The sequence below is a fragment of the Manis pentadactyla genome, chromosome 4, assembly GCF_030020395.1.
Source record: "Manis pentadactyla isolate mManPen7 chromosome 4, mManPen7.hap1, whole genome shotgun sequence".
Taxonomy (NCBI): domain Eukaryota; kingdom Metazoa; phylum Chordata; class Mammalia; order Pholidota; family Manidae; genus Manis; species Manis pentadactyla.
In genome coordinates, this window is record NC_080022.1 from 80,798,155 (window position 1) to 80,815,798 (window position 17,644).

Below are 17,644 nucleotides of genomic sequence, written 5' to 3' on the forward strand. Positions count from 1 at the left end.
GTTTTGGTATTAGGGTGATGTTAGCTTCATAGAATGAGTTTGGGAGTATCCCCTCCTCCTCTATTTTTTGGAAAACTTTAAGGAGAATGGGTATTATGTCTTCCCTGTATGTCTGATAAAATTCCGAGGTAAATCCATCTGGCCCGGGGGTTTTGTTCTTTGGTAGTTTTTTGATTACCACTTCAATTTCTTTGCTGGTAATTGGTCTGTTTAGATTTTCTGTTTCTTCCTGGGTCAATCTTGGAAGGTTATATTTTTCTAGGAAGTTGTCCATTTCTCCTAGGTTTCCCAGCTTGTTAGCATATAGGTTTTCATAGTATTCTCCAATAATTCTTTGCATTTCCGTGGGGTCCGTCGTGATTTTTCCTTTCTCGTTTCTGATACTGTTAATTTGTGTTGACTCTCTTTTCTTCTTAATAAGTCTGGCTAGAGGCTTATCTATTTTGTTTATTTTCTCGAAGAACCAGCTCTTGGTTTCATTGATTTTTGCTATTGTTTTATTCTTCTCAATTTTATTTATTTCTTCTCTGATCTTTATTATGTCCCTCCTTCTGCTGACGTTAGGCCTCATCTGTTCTTCTTTTTCCAATTTCGATAATTGTGACTTTAGACCATTCATTTGGGATTGCTCTTCCTTTTTTAAATATGCTTGGATTGCTATATACTTTCCTCTTAAGACTGCTTTTGCTGTGTCCCACAGAAGTTGGGGCTTAGTGTTGTTGTTGTCATTTGTTTCCATATATTGCTGGATCTCCATTTTGATTTGGTCATTGATCCATTGATTATTTAGGAGCGTGTTGTTAAGCCTCCATGTGTTTGTGAGCCTCTTTGCTTTCTTTGTACAGTTTATTTCTAGTTTTATGCCTTTGTGGTCTGAAAAGTTGGTTGGTAGGATTTCAATCTTTTGGAATTTTCTGAGACTCTTTTTGTGGCCTAGTATGTGGTCTATTCTGGAGAATGTTCCATGTGCACTTGAGAAGAATGTATATCCCGCTGCTTTTGGATGTAGAGTTCTGTAGATGTCTATTAGGTCCATCTGCTCTACTGTGTTGTTCAGTGCTTCCGTGTCCTTACTTATTTTCTGCCCAGTGGATCTATCCTTTGGGGTGAGTGGTGTGTTGAAGTCTCGTAGAATGAATGCATTGCAGTCTATATCCCCCTTTAGTTCTGTTAGTATTTGTTTCACATATGCTGGTGCTCCTGTGTTGGGTGCATATATATTTAGAATGGTTATATCCTCTTGTTTGACTGAGCCCTTTATCATTATGTAGTGTCCTTCTTTATCTCTTGTTACTTTCTTTGTTTTGAAGTCTATTTTGTCTGATATTAGTACTGCAACCCCTGCTTTCTTCTCACTGTTGTTTGCTTGAAATATGTTTTTCCATCCCTTGACTTTTAGTCTGTACATGTCTTTGGGTTTGAGGTGAGTTTCTTGTAAGCAGCATATAGATGGGTCTTGCTTTTTTATCCATTCTGTTACTCTGTGTCTTTTGATTGGTGCATTCAACCCATTAACATTTAGGGTGACTATTGAAAGATATGTACTTATTGCCATTGCAGGCTTTAAATTCGTGGTTACCAAATGTTCAAGGTTAGCCTCTTTAGTATCTTACTGCCTAACTTAGCTTGCTTATTGAGCTGTTATATACACTGTCTGGAGATTCTTTTCTTCTCTCCCTTCTTGTTCCTCCTCCTCGATTCTTCATATGTTGGGTGTTTTGTGCTGTGCTCTTTCTAGGAGTGCTCCCATCTAGAGCAGTCCCTGTAAGATGTTCTGTAGAGGTGGTTTGTGGAAAGCAAATTCCCTCAGCTTTTGTTTGTCTGGGAATTGTTTAATCCCACCGTCATATTTGAATGATAGTCGTGCTGGATACAGTATCCTTGGTTCAAGGCCCTTCTGTTTCATTGTATTAAATATATCATGCCATTCTCTTCTGGCCTGTAGGGTTTCTGTTGAGAAATCTGACGTTAGCCTGATGGGTTTCCCTTTATAGGTGACCTTTTTCTCTCTAGCTGCCTTTAACACTCTTTCCTTGTCCTTGATCTTTGCCATTTTAATTATTATGTGTCTTGGTGTTGCCCTTCTTGGATCCTTTCTGTTGGGGGTTCTGTGTATTTCCGTCGTCTGTTCGATTACTTCCTCCCCCAGTGTGGGGAAGTTTTCAGCAATTATTTCTTCTAAGATACTTTCCATCTCTTTTCCTCTCTCTTCTTCTTCTGGGACCCCTATAATACGGATATTGTTCCTTTTGGATTGGTCACACAGTTCTCTTAATATTGTTTCATTCCTGGAGATCCTTTTGTCTCTCTCTATGTCAGCTTCTATGCGTTCCTATTCTCTGATTTCAATTCCATCAATGGCCTCTTGCATTCTATCCGTTCTGCTTATAAACCCTTCCAGAGTTTGTTTCATTTCTGCGATCTCCTTTCTGGCATCTGTGATCTCCTTCCGGACTTCATCCCATTTCTCTTGCGTATTTCTCTGCATCTCTGTCAGCATGTTTATGATTCTTATTTTGAATTCTTTGTCAGGGAGACTGGTTAGGTCTGTCTCCTTCTCTGGTGTTGTCTCTGTGATCTTTGTCTGCCTGTAGCTTTGCCTTTTCATGGTGATAGGAATAGTCTGCAGAACTGGGACGAGTGACGGCTGGAAGGACTTCCTTTCTTGTTGGTTTGTGGCCCTCCTCTCCTGGGAGAACAGCGACCTCTAGTGGCTTGTGCTGTGCAGCTGCGCGCAGACAGGGTTTCTGTTTCCTGCCCGGCTGCTATGGAGTTAATCTCTGCTGTTGCTGTGGGCGTGGCCTGGCTCGGGCAGCTGCTCCAAAGTGGTGGAGTCGCGTTGGAGCAGGAGCTGCTGGGAGGCTATTTATCTCCATAAGGGGCCTCCCTGCTCCCTGCAGCCCAGGGGTTAGGGTGCCCGGAGATCCTGGATTCCCTACCTCTGGATTAAGTGACCCGCCCTGCCCCTTTAAGACTTCCAAAAAGCACCCGCCAAAACAAAACAACGCCCACCAAAAAAAAAAGAAAAAAAATTTTTTTAATTAAAAAAAAAAAAAGTTTTTAATTAAAAAAAAAAAAAGGAAAAAAAGGTGGTCGTTCGTTTTTCATTATTCTCTGGTGCCAGCCTCAGGCCTCTGCTCACCGGTCTTTCTGCCCTGTTTCCCTAGTATTGGGGTCCCTATCCCTTTAAGACTTCCAAAAAGCACTCGCCAAAACAAAACAGCAAAAAAGCAAAAAAAAAATGGTCACGCGCTTTTCTTATGTCCTCTGTCGCCCAGCCTCCAGTGCCTGCTCAGTGTTCTTGCTGCCCTGTTTTCCTAGTATCGAGGGCCCTGCGCTCTGGTCCGGATGGCTGGGGCTTGGTGTTCGGCAGTCCTGGGCTCCGTCTCCCTCCCACTCTGCCTGCTCTTCTCCCGCCGGGAGCTGGGGGGAGGGGCGCTCGGCTCCCGCGGGGTCGGGGCTTGTATCTCACCCCCTTCGCGAGGTGCTGGGTTCTCTCAGGTGCGGATGTGGTCTGGATATTGTCCTGTGTCCTCTGGTCTTTATTCTAGGAAGGGTTGTCTTTGTTATATTTTCATAGATATATGTTGTTTTGGGAGGAGATTTCCGCTGCTCTACTCACGCCGCCATCTTCCGCCCCTCTCCCCTCTCTCTCCCTCTTAAACAACAGACATTTATTTCTCGCGATTTGGGACACTGGAGGTCTAAGATTAGGGTGCTAGCATGGTAGGATTTTGGTGAGAGCCCCCTTCTGGGTTACAGACTTCTGACTTCTCGTTGTGTCCTCACATGGCTGAGAGCAGAGGGAGAGAGGAGGCAAGCTCTCTTGTTCCAGCCGCCTCTCTCTGACTCTGCTAATGACCGTGGCTTTTGTGGTTTTAGAAAAGGCCACCATCCCTCTTTCTGTTCTGCCAACCACAAATTGCCCTTCATCTCTTGCCCCCCAAATGCAGTCAGATCATGAAATGGTGGGCCTGTGAGTTTGCATGTTTCTAACTTCCCTAACACTTTACAGCCCTGAGCCTTTTTCCTTCTGGAGATAGAAGGATGCAGGTCCCTAAACACCTTTACCTCAGCCGGCCATTTTCTGCCTTAGCCTGACAGGAAGCTCGTGCCCAGGCTCCCGGCATAAACTGAGTCTACTCCCAGAGCCTCAGGGGGCGTCAGCTCCAGAGCGTTTATTCTAAATGTCTCACCACTCATGCTGCTTTTGCTTTTTACAGTCCTTTTGTCTTATTTTTGGTTTGTCCAGTAGCTACCATTCTTTTCACTTCATCAAAAAGTTGAATGAAAGAAGCAACGTTGGTTCATTGTATTTCCTGTGGAACCACGCTGTTGGGGAGTACTGTGAAGGCCAATTGCCTGTAGGTCCCCCAGCCTCTATCCTGGGCTCTGGGGCTCCCTGCTTGGCTATGTACATGACCCTGGGTGTGTGCCTGCCTCCAGGTGGTGTACAGCCACCCTGGTCTCTCTGCACAGTTTTAGCATTGTTTCAAATCCATTCTCCATTCTATCCTGCTGTTCCTTATTAGTCTTTTAGGCACTGTAAAATATTCCATTCCTTCCTTCCAGCTCTTTGGTGGTAGTTGTAGAAATACAGTGTTTTCTGGAAGAAGGTCTGACAAGCATATGCATGCAGTTTTGGCTTTGCTTGATACCAGTCTGTTTCTGGGCTGTTCCTTTAATTAAATGGGGAGAAGATGCAAGTGTGGGCTGAAGGCAGGACTAGGGCCCTCAAGACTTGAACATGATGCTGGCTCTGACATTACATCTCTCTCTGATTTTGTGCAAGTTCCTTAATTCTTCTCTTTTTTAATTCTTTTAATGAAAAGTCCAGGCTGTTTCTTAGGGACAGGCTGAATACTGTTAAAAATGCTAGTTATTGAAAACATCTTCTCAGATCCCTTCTCAGCTCCATAGCTGTGTCCTTTGGCAAATTTCAAATGTCTTTCCACAAGGTAGAGGGTTGAATACCCTAGCTTCCCTTTGCCTGAGCACTTTCAGATAGCTGGCTTGTTTTTCATGGAATTAGGAATATCAGGCATGGACATTCATTAATGGTAGCTAACTCCTGAGCAAATTCAAGTAGAATGTAGTTATGAGAGCTGAGGCCTGTGGCCAAAGATGTGTATGTGTGTGCATCCCTGAGGTGGGCCCTGTGCTGTGTAATGTCACATCTGATCTTGATCCCTGGTGAGTAGCTGGTTGAATTTGGGGCTAACATGCTTTGGGAGCTGTTCGTAGCCTTGCTAGGAACTGGATGACTCAAGTCCTGCTTGATAAACAAATCTCTTTCCCTGGTCCATCTGAACAGCCCAGCTGGTTTTCAGGTCCAGTGATCTTGCTTCCTGTATTGCCTAGAGAACAGTTCTGAAGGACTAATAAAGAGTGGGCTGCTGAGCTTGTGGCAGCTCACCCCAGGCTTGCAGGAAGGATTCTGGGTACCCCTGAGGACACCCACAAATCTACACAAGGGTTTCCAGGCTTGCTTTGTTGAGGAACGTTGACCTCCTAAACAGCTGGGGGAGGGTGTGTACTTCTCCACCTGGGTTGGAGAGCAGTTTACTTCACTTCTAAGGCAAGCTCCTTCTCTGGGGCTGGCCCAGGACCAGCTGCTGCCAGTGCACAGAGCTTAGGGGCCTGTTATGGTACTGGGTTTAGACTAGAAGGGCTTATTTTTGGCTGTTTGATGAATCAAAAATATTTTTCTTAAATTACTTAAGTGAACCAAGCTAGGCTGCTGTAACCAAGATGCACACTAATTTGAGCCACCTAATGGCATGAAGGGAGTGTGCTGCATTGCTGGGCAGCTCTGTTACACACATACCCTCATGGACTCAGAGTCTATCTTGTGGCTCTGCCATCCAGAGTCCTTGAGGTTATTCCCATGGTTGAAACTGGGTTACTACGCGACCAAATTCCAGAAGACAGAGTGGGGGATGAGAGCATGGAGGGGCAATCCTGCTTCAATCATGCACACAGCATTTCTACTCTGTTCTGACAGAGTGAAGTTAATGATAAAGCCATGCTTTATTACGAGATTTGAGGAATGCAGTTCCTGCCTGGGCAACCATGTACCAGGTCATTGCTCTGTTGTTATGGAAGAAGAGGAGAATGGATTTTGTGGTATAGCTAGCAGATTCTCCACACACTGTACTTTATCTCTATCTATCTATCTATCTATCTATCTATCTATCTATCTATCTATCTATCTATCTATCTGTCATCTATCTATCATCTATATCTATCTATCTATCTACCTATTATCTATCTATTTCTATATCTATCATCTATCATCTGTCTATCATCTATCTATATCTATTGATCATCTATGTTAACTGTCTCATTTATTTATGTTTATTCAATTTATTTAAACAAAAACAGAAACAATTCACCCATTTCTCCTACCATTCTTTATCCTCCACCTCTGGCAGCTACCATCTGTTCTCTGCATCTATGAGCTTGGTATTTGTTTATTTATTTATAGATTCCACATATAAGAGAAATCACACAGTATTTGTCTTTCTTTGTGTGACTTCTTTCACTTAGCATAATGCCCTTGAAGTCCATCCATGTTGTTGCAAATAGCAAAATTTAATTCTTTTTTATGGCTGAAAAATATTCCATCACACATACAATTCCTTTATCCAGTCATTCACTGGTGGGAACTTAGGTTGTTTCTGTATTTTGGATATTGTAAATAATGTTGCAGCCAACATGGGGATGCAGATATCTTTCTGAGTTAGCGTTTTCATTTTCTTTGGGTTAAATACCCAGAAGTGAAATTTCTGGATCATATGGTAGTTACAGTTTCAATTTTTTGAGTAACTGCCTATTGTTTTCCATTGTGGCTGTACCCATTTACATTCCTACCAACAGTATACAAAGTTTCCCATTTCCCCACATCCTCACTAACACTTGGCATTTCTTTTCTTTTTGATAATAGCCATTCTAATAGGTGTGGGTGGTAGCTCATTGTGGTTTTGATTTGCATTTCCCCAACAATTAATGATGCAGAGCATCTTTTCATGTACCAGTTGGCTATCTGTATGTCTTCTTTGGAAAATGTCTATTCAGATCTTCCGCCTATTCTATTATTGGATTGTTTGTTTCTGCTGTTGAGTTGTATGAGTTCTTTATATATTTTGGATATTACTCCTTTATCAGGTACATGATTACAAATATTTTCTTCCATTCAGTATGTTTCCTTTTCATTTTGCTGATGGTTTTCTTTGCTGTGTGGAAGTGTTTTTCATTTGATATAGTCCTACTTGCTTATTTTTGCTTTAGTTGCTTTTGCTTTTGATATCAGATTTAAAAAAATCATTATCAGGACTTAGGCAAAAGGGCTTACTGCCTATATTTCTTCTAGGAGTCTTATGGTTTCAGGTCTCATATTTAGGTCTTTAATCCATTTTGAGTTAAATTTTGTGTATGGTGTAAGGTAATGATCCAGTTTCATTCTTTTCCATGTGGCTATCCAATTTTCTCAATATTGTTTATTGAAGAGATGATCCTTTCCTCATTATATTTCTTGGCTCCTTTGTTATAAATTAATTAACCATATCTGTGGGTTTATTTCTGGGCTTCCTATTTATGGTGCATTGATCTATGTGTCCATTTTTATGCCAATATCATACTGTTTTGGTATTTAGCTTTGTAATATAGTTTGAAACCAGGCAGTGTGATGCCACAGGCTTTATTCTTCTTTCTAAAGATTTCTTTGGTTATTCAGGGTCTTTTATGGTTCCATAAAAATTTTAGGATTGTTTGTTCTACTTCTGTGAAAAATGTCATTGGAATTTTGATGAGGATTGCATTAACTCTGCAAATTTCTTTGGGTAGTATGGAAGTTTTACTGATACTAATTTTTCCAATCCATGAGTACAGAATATCTTTCCATTTATTTGTGTCTTCTTCAGTATTTTCTCATAGTTTTCAAGATATAGGTCTTTCACCTCTTCTGTTAAATTTATTTATAGATATTTTATTCTTTTTGATGTAATGGTAAATGAAATTGTTTTCTTAATTTCTCTTTCTGATAATTCATTATTAGTGTATTGAAATACAGAAAATTTTTGTGCATTTTTACCTGCAATTTTACTGAATTTATTTATTAATTCTAACACTTTTTTTAATGGTATCTTTAGTTTCTCTTTATAATATGATATGTGCAAAAAATGACATTTTTACTTCCTCCTTTCCAATTTGGATGCCTTTATATCTTTTTCTTTTCTAATTGCTCTGTCTAGGACCTCCAATATTGTGTTGAATAAATGTGGTAAGAGTGGTCATCCTTGTCTAGTTCCTGATCTTAGAGAAAAAACTTCTAGCTTTTTACCATTGACTATGATGTGAGCTGTGGGCTTGTCATATACAGCCCTTATCATGTTGAGGTACATTACTTCACGTGTTTTGTTGAGAGGTTTTTTTATGTATCATAAATGGATGTTGAATTTTGACAAATCCTTTTTCTGCATCTATTGAGATGATTATACAATTTTTATTTTTCATTTTGTTAATGTCATGTTGACTGATTGGTGAATATTGAACCATCCTTGCATCCCTGGAATAAATTCCACTGCATCATGATGTATGATTCTTTTAATGTATTGTTGGATTCATTTTGCTGATATTTTGTTGAAGATTTTTACACTCATGTTCATCATTGGTCCATAATTTTATTATCTTGTGGCATCCTTGTTTGATTTTGGTATCAGGGTAATGCTAGCCTCATAAAATAAATTTGGAAGAGGATCCTCCTCTTCTATTTTTTTTCAAAGAATTTTGAGGAGGACTGTCATTAATTCTTTTTAGAATGTTTAGTAGAATTCACCAATGAAGCCATCTGGTCCTGGAATTTTGTTTGTTGGAAGGTTTTTGATTAATGAATCAATCTCCTTACTAGTTATAGGTCTGTTCAGATTTTCTATTTCATCATGAAATAGTCTTGGTTGGTTGTATGTTTCTAGGAATTTATCCATTTCTTCTAAGCTGCCCAGTTTGTTGGCCTATAACTATTCATAGTGGTCTCTTATGATCCTTTGTATTTCTGTGGTATTAGTTCTAATATCCCTTTCAATTCTGATCTTATTTATTTGAGTCCTCTCTCTTTTTTTCTTGGTGAGTCTAACTGAAGATTTGTCAATTTTGTTTTTCCAAGGAACCAGCTCTTAGTTACACTGATCATCTCTATAGTCTTTTAATCTTTATTTCATTTATTTCTGATCTAATCTTTGTTATTCCTTTTCTTCTACTAACTTTAGGTTTTTTTTGTTCTTCTTTTTCTAGTTCTTTGAGGTAAAAAGTTAGGTTGTTTGAGACTTTTGCTGTTTCTTGAAGTAGGCATTAATTGCTAAGAACTTCCCTTTTAGAACTTCTTTTCTTGCCTCCTATAAGTTTGGTATGTTCCATTTCCATTCTATTTGTCTGAAAGTAATTTTTGATTTCTCTTTTAATTTCTTCTTTGACTCATTAGTTTGGTATCATGTCATTTAACCTCCACATATTTGTGGATTTTCCAGTGTTCTTCTTATAATTAATTTCTAGTTTCATACCATGTGGTCAGAAAAGACACTTGCTAGGGTTTCAATTTCTTTAATTTATTAAGACTTATTTTGTGGCCTAACATATGACCTTTCTTTAAAAATGTTCCATGGGCACTGCAGAAGAATGTATATTATGTTGCTTTTGGATAGAATTTTCAGTAAATATTTATTAAATCCATCTGGTCTAATGTGTCTTTCAGGTCAATATTATCTTATTGATTTTCTGTCTGGGTGATCTATCTATTGATGTCAGTGGGGCATTAAAGTCTCCTACTGTTATTGCATTGTTGTCTATTTTTCCATTTAAGTTTGTTAATATTTGCTTTATATATTTAGTGTTGGGGTTTGGTGTATAAGTGTTTACAAATATTATATTTCTTATTGGATTGATCCATTTATGTAATGCCATTCTTTGTCTTTTATTACAGGCTTGGTTTAATATTTTTGTCTGATATTATAGATATCCCATAACTATTCCAGCTTTCTCTTGGTTTCCAATTGCATGGAATATATTTTTCCACTTTCAGGCTATGTGTGCTCTTACATCTAAAGTGAGTCTCTTGTAGGCAGTATATAGATAGGTCTTGTTTATTTTATCCACTCTGTGTCTTTTGATTGGAGAATTTAGTTCATTTACATTTAAAGTAATTATTGATATGTGTGTACTTATTACACTTTTGTTAATCTTTTTCTATTTTGTAGTTACTCTCTGTTTCTTTCTTCTTCTCTTGCTCCCTTTGTGATTTGATGACTTTCTTTAGTGGTATTCATATATTCCTTTCTTTCTCTTTTGAGTATTTACTTTAGGTTTTTGCTTTGTGGTTACCATGAGGCTTCCATTTTACAACTTATATCTATTACATTCTATTTTAAGTTGATAACAACTTTTGAATCCCATTGTAAAAGTTAACATCATTACTACCCACCCCCCACCACCATGTTCTGTTTTGGATGTCACATTTTATATCTTTTTATCTTGTATATCACTTCATTATTATAATCATAGTTTTTTTGTACTACTTTTATCTTTTAACCTTCATACTAGCTTTATAAGTGATTAATCCACTACCTTTACTATATATTTGCATTTCCAGTGAGACTTATTCTTTCAAGAACAAGTGTTCTTGTTACTAATTAGCACCCTTTCTTTTCAGCTTAAAGGAGTGCCTTTAACATTTCTTGTAAAGTTGGCTTAGTAGTGATGAACTCCTTTAAGTTTTTGCTTGTCTGGAAACCTCTTTATCCCTTCTTCACTTCTGAATGGCAATTTTGCTGGGTAGAGTATTCTTGCTTAGAAGTTTTTTTTTCTTTCAACACTTTGAACACATGGTGGTGCTACTCCCTTCTGGCCTGAAAGTTTCTGTTGAAAGATATGCTGATAGTTTTATGGAGTTCTCTTGTACAAACAAGTAATTTTTCTCTTGCTGATTTTAATATTTCTTCTTGTCTTTAACTTTTGACATTTTAATTATAATGTATCTTAGTGAGGGTCTCTTTGGGTTCTTTGGTACCTGTCAGTGTCCCAAAAGGGATGATCTTAGCACTCGATTTGGGCTGACTGGAAGCCAGACCCTCAGACATCACCTTTCAAAGTATGCAAATAAATACAGTACTGTGGGACCACAAGTGTAAGCCCCTATGGCCATCCAGGTGATCTAGCGGTGTCTCCTGGGTGGCAGTCACAAAAATTTGGCCCCTGGATAAGTATATAAGCTGTTTTATGGGTGATGCCAGTGATCAAGGCAGAGGGAGAGCATCAAGATGGTGTCTGCAGCCTATGTTCCTTAGAGCAGGTCTGTAGGTCACTAAATGTATGTGAGACCTGCAGCCTACCTCTCAGATCAAAGTTCTAGAACAAGCAAAGAGGCCTCCTTCACAGAAAGAGAGATGTTCCTCAATCACTGTCTATGCAGTGCCATAGGGATGGTAGTTTGCCAGAACCACTCTTTGAGTGCCACAGTCCCATGGAATTCAGGAATGCAAGTCCTTTTGCCCACCAGAGTGAGGCAATCAAGGGGTGTGCCCCAGAAGGGAGCCAAAAAATCTGGTGTACATGAAATGAGGTCTTTGGACATGAATAAAGCTCCCCTCTAGGAGACACTAGCAGTCTACAGCAAGGCAGAAGGTGAGTGCAAAGATAGTATCCATCCTCCAAGATCTCTGGAAAGGATTATAGTCAACCCCTAGATGTGTGTTTAATTAGAAGCCTGCCCCTCAGTCTGCGGTCAGGATGATTAATAGGCCTCCTTCACCAAAAGACTGAGCTCCTGGGCCTGTTTTCTCTTTCAGTGCCCTGGGGATGATGGCTGTTTAAGAACTCTTTTTCTGTTGTTTACAGTCCTGTGAGACCCATGAGAATAAGCACCAGTGGCCACAGAGCCAGGTGAGGTGTCCCCTGGCAACAGTTGCAAATATTGAGGTGTCAGACAGGGTATGCCTTCCTTTCTGGGCGACACCAATATTACAGTCCCATGGGCCCACGTAAACAAGCTACCCTGCCCCCCTCCCCCTTGTAATCAAGAGTCATCCCTAGGTGCAGCCACAAAAATTGGGGCACCAGATGCATGTAAAAGCTTCTTTCTGGAGATCCTAGTGCTCTGGAGCACAGCAAGGGGAAAGCATGAGCATGGCACCCACCAGTCTCTGTCCCAAGAGAGTGTTCCTGCTGGCTCCTAGATGTGTGTGTTAAATTAGATGTCCCCCCTCAGATCAACAAGCTTTCATATAAGCTGGTGAGCCTCGTCCATTTTAAGTCTAGTCATCTAGTCATGATCAGCTGCCTCTAAGCCAGACCCTGAGGCAGGTGAGTCTGACCACTTGAGCCCTTAAATTGGTGTTTCAGGTCACTACAGTTTTAGTCTCAGGAATGTGAGTCCTATTGGTTTTCAGAAACAGATGTCTTGGGGGCTACCCTCTCAAGGGTCTGTTTTAAAAGTGTATGTCAAACTAATGTGGGGTTTGAACCCTTTGCTTTTCATGGAGAAGCTGTGAGTTTTGAGTTCCCTCCTGATTTGGGGTTGCCAAGTTGGGGTTGGGGTTTATGGTGAGATTGTGTCCCAGCCTCTCTTACCTCTTTTGATGTGTTTTCCTTCTCACTTGTCCAATGTGTAGTCATCTCTCAGCCAGGCTTTAGGGTTTTTAAGAGGAAATTGTTCTATATATCACTGTAGACTCACCATGTATGTGGGAGGAAGTGTATTTAGGACCTTCCTTCTACATTACTGACCTGTAATCTTGCGAAGACTAAGCTGTTCCAAACTGAATGACACCAAAAAAAGACATGTCAGTTAAATCTAACATGTGATTCTGAACTGGATCCTTTGCTATAAAGGACAGGATTATTAGGATAGTCCTTGAAACTGGAATGGGGTCTGAGAATTATACGGTAGTGATGTAACTGATAATTTACTGATGTTAACAGTCATCCTGTGATCACGTAGGAGAAAGGATTTGTAAGATCTATATAAACCATGCAGGGGTAATGAAGCATCAGGTTGGTAGCTTTTTCTCAAACGGTTAAAAAAAAATTCTTTCTGCTACACTTGTGACTTTTCTGTAAATTTGTGATTATTTCATAATTTTAAAACTAAGTAAAAATGACTTTTTATTTTTTTAAAAAGAGTAGTTTGATCTATTTGTATTTTATTTTTATGTATGGCATGAAACATAACTAACTTAATTTTTTGCATTTTCATGTAGACAATCTGTTAATGCTGAATACAAATTTTAAAAGTGAAACTTTGGGGTAAAGATTCTAGGAAGAGGGAAGGGAATGATTAAAGACTGGGAGACAGGAAAATGCAGGCTTTTTAGGGGATTGGTTTGGCTAGAATGAAGCACATGTATAGGAATGGACAAAGAATAAAGCTGGAAGGGTGAACTGAGAACAGATCATGGAAGGTCTTTAATGCCAAAATGACAGTTTGTCCATAATTCTTAGGGTCATGAGAATCATTGAAGACTTGAGTAAGTGAATGATCCTCTGAGCGGACTTCCCTGCATCCCCTACATCCTGCTTGTCAGGGCTGAGTGGGCTTCCTCTGGGCTCCTGTAATTCATTCATTCACTTTCTTTATCTTCCTCTCCTTGTTTCCCCCTCTCCCCTCTATCTTGTAGTCTGTTCAGGCTGCTATAATAGAATACCACACTCTGGATGGCTTATAAACAACAGGGATTTATTTCTCACAGTTCTGGAAGCTAAAAGTCCAAGGTCAAAGCGCTGGCAGATTTGATGTACAGTGGGGATTCACTTCCTTGTTCGTCAATGGCTGTCTTTTTGCTGTAACCACACAGAGCAGAAGGGGCAAGGGAGCTCTCTGGGGTCTCTTTTACAAGGACACTAATCCCATTCATGAGGGGTCCACCCTCATGACCTAATACCGCCCGAAGTCCCTACCTCCAAAGCCACCACAGTGAGAGTTGGATTTCATCAAATGAATTTTGGGGGCACGTAAACATTCAGTCTATTGCACCCTCTCCCTACTGTGGTGACCTGATCTCTTTCTGGGACAGCTTCCCAGCCAGAGTGGTGGTGGGGTTTTTTTATTGTATCCTGGTGATTAGCACATGCCTGGTAAAAAAATAGCTGCTCAGTAATGATTACTGAACAGAATTCAAGAGCTTAATTTTAGGAAGCAAATGTAGTATCAGTGGATGTGAGAGAGGACAGGCCAGCCTCGTTAGGAGCTGGAACATCGTCTTGGCAAGAAGGAGTAAGGTAGCAAAGAAAGGACAGTGATAAAAGCAAAACAAGAGGGGCAGGAATGACCTAGTGATGTGGGAAGCTGCATCTTGGCACCTGGTCACATGTGGAGGGTGAAGGAAGAGGTGGAGGAGGATTCTGAGATTTTGAGCCTTAGGACTGGGAGAAAAGTCATGTCTGTAGTAGAAATAGGAAAACTAATCAGTTGAGTATCTCAGAGAGTAATGACATTAAAATAACAGAAAGTGCAAGGTTGCCCTATAACTGATTAGCATTCTATAGTTCTAGAAACTCATGTCCTTACAGTGGCAAATACCAGTGGTTAGTCCAAAAAAGGGAAACCTTCTCCAAAATAGGGACTAAAAGTAAATGGGTACTTCATAGATCTTCCTTGACATTTTTGCCCAAGAGCCCAGATTTAAAAATCAATCAACATACAGACCATGCTATTTTGTTTCTATAGAGCTTGTTAGACAGTCAGCCAAGGAAACAAACATGAATGTTTAGAGCCAGGACTTCAGACAGCTGCTGGTTTAGGCAGGAATTGGTGCTATGCCCATAAACTGTCTTGTCTGAGATGTGAATGTGGGGCAGGTAGAACCCCAGGCTCCGCTACCCATTCCTGGAGGCTGGCTGCTGTTGGCTGTTATCACTAAAGATCAGCTGTGTGCTGGGGCATTTGGAAATCTAAAATCATATTTTCTGAGCTTGAAAATCATTTCCAATCTCCACCCTTAGACTTATCATTGGCCATCTGCTGTCCCACTAAATTGGAGTTATTTGAAGTCCCTATTGAAAAACAGAGGAAAGGAGACAAGTGGTTTGCAGGTCCCTCAAAGGCACCCAGAGCTGCTTCTGTGTCATTCTAACACTAACCTCTGAGCACTCACTAGAACAGGGGTGGGCACAGTATGGCCTGAGGGCCCAATCCAACCTCACGCATCCCTCTAGGTACCCTCCACAGCTGCTTTTGTGCTGTGACAGCCCAGCTGAGTGTTGTGGCCAGAGGCTCTACGACCTGCAAGTTGAAAACATTTGTTATCCAACCCTTTACAGAAAGTTCCCTGATCCCTGTTAATACCGTGAAGACAGAGGTTGTCTTACTCACTGTTTTCTTCCCAGAACACTGAATGTTTTTCATCCCTTTCTGACTTGAGTTTCCTCTGTCTTTTCTTTCTCCTTTGCTACCCCAGTAGCTGTGAAAGAAATACCTTGGTGGTCAGTTCATCCAAGACCAAAGAGATTACAGAGCTCTGATGGAAAAGACCACCACCACTGCTCTGCTGCATGCCTGCAATGCTGTTTGACCTGGCGCTGTCTCTGCAGGGCTTTGTGGATGAAATGGGCCTCCTGAAACTCAGCACAACCCATGGCATTTGGCCACAGTAAGCTGTGGTCCCTTTTGGAAGTTACTAACATACAAAACCAAGAGCATGACTAGTTTGGGCAAAGCTTGACTCATGAGACATACCCATGTGAGCCTGGGTACCAGGCCCGTGCCCAGGAAGCTGAGTGTGTGTCACGGCCAGCTTTGGGGAAGGCTCTCAGGAGAGGACCTTCTGGGAGTCCTTCTACCATGTGCCTCATTCTTAAAGTGATCCATCAAGCTAGCAAACTGCTAAATAATGACCCTCATGATGGCCTAGGTTCAAATGTCAACTTCTTGGTTTCCATGGAGTGCCACATTGGACCATGGTGGCACAGAGCAAGCTGCCCCATGGCTCACCCCTCTTTTCTTCCCCTCCTGTCTTCCAAAAGGGCCTCATGGGCCTTGTGTAGAAATGAGCCTGCATGATCAAGGACCACCTCTGACCCCAGAAAAATGCCCACACAAACTCTGGAAGCAGAAATCAGAGCATTTCAGTAGGGAATTCCTGGGTTCTGGGTCTGGTGGTCATGTCTCCCCAGAGATGGGAGTGAAGTAACCAGGGAGGAGGAACAGACTGGAGTTTTCACGGAAGGCTGGGTGGCCGGCCAAACAATTTAATCTTTCTGGGACTTGGTTTCCTTTTCCATTTAAACAATGCAAAACAGAAAAATCATATAAGGGCTTTGTATCTGAGTACAGAGGTATTTTCTAATTCTACAAGCCTGTGATTCTACGAATCTGAAATTTCTAGTACCTAAGCTTTCCCTATCTTGACAACCACCTTGGGAAAATATGGTGGCAATTCTCCTCTATGAACATCAAGAGTCACAAACTTAACTGCAGGAGACCTGCTGAGGCACTGAATTACAACCCAGAGGAGACCAAGACCCCCATAGCTTGGACTTCTAATGCCTGGAACTGCTCTCCCCTGGGGGTAACTTTGCCAAACTTCCTGGGAAAACCTTCCTTTCTCCATAAGCTCCCCGGTCCCGCTGGTGTAGAACTTCCTACTCCTTGGCTGTGGTACGAGTGCCCAGGCTGTCTGGAGATTCTTCCAAGCCAGAGCTTGCTAACTGTTGTCTGCCTCACCTTCCCGTCCCTTCAGGAGAGCCCCAGGAGCAGACACAAACAAAGCTCTGCAGGAGCTTTTCACTCATAGTAAAAGAGATTCTCTTTTGATCGTGGCTATTGCAAAATCTTGAGCCTTCCAACGAAGAGCTAGAAGCTTATAAAATCTGTCAGCAAGTCATATTCCAGGAACATGTCCGAGTGGTCTTCTTTCTGAATTAACTCTGTCCATTTTCTCCTCCCCTTCTTTGTAAATCTCCTTTATTAAAACCAGGGAGGTCTTTCACTAGGGTAACACATTCTCAGGAGATTTGGGCCAGATTTCCAATTGGAATATTCCCCAAACCCAAGCAAAATGCGGGCATGCCTCCTCTTCCTTGATTTTTTTCCACTTATGTTTTGTGACTCATGTCTTAAAAACCACAGTATCCCTGTTGCCTCATGTGCCCCTTGCTACCACCTTTAGCTTTTTGAGGTAATCATTTTCTTGGACCTCCTTCTTTCTGCACATGTTTTTACTGTTTTTTTTTTTTTTATAGTTCTCAGTTCAGCAAGTATTTGGTGAGGGCTTTTTGTGTGTCATGAGCTGAGGAAAATGACAGAAAGACACAGACTTTGCCACTGGAGAACTTAGGTGTGCTGGAGACAGACCACTAAACCGAGCTTTTTCCTAAAGGCAGGGTTTGAGTTTGCCAGACCTGACTCTTCCCAGTCCATGATGCCTTTATAAATCCTCACGACCCACCACGACTGAGTGCTTATCCCCTCTCCTGTGTTTTCTTCCCTGTGATGTTGTAGTTGCTCATTTAAATTATAAAACCAGCCAGAAAAATAACAGCATGATGTAAGTACCAACAGCACAGCTCTGGGCTTTCCCAAACTCTACTCTAACCCTAGCTAGAATCATTTTATGTTTTTGGTCATTAGTAGATTAAAAAAAAAAAAGTCAAAACCAGG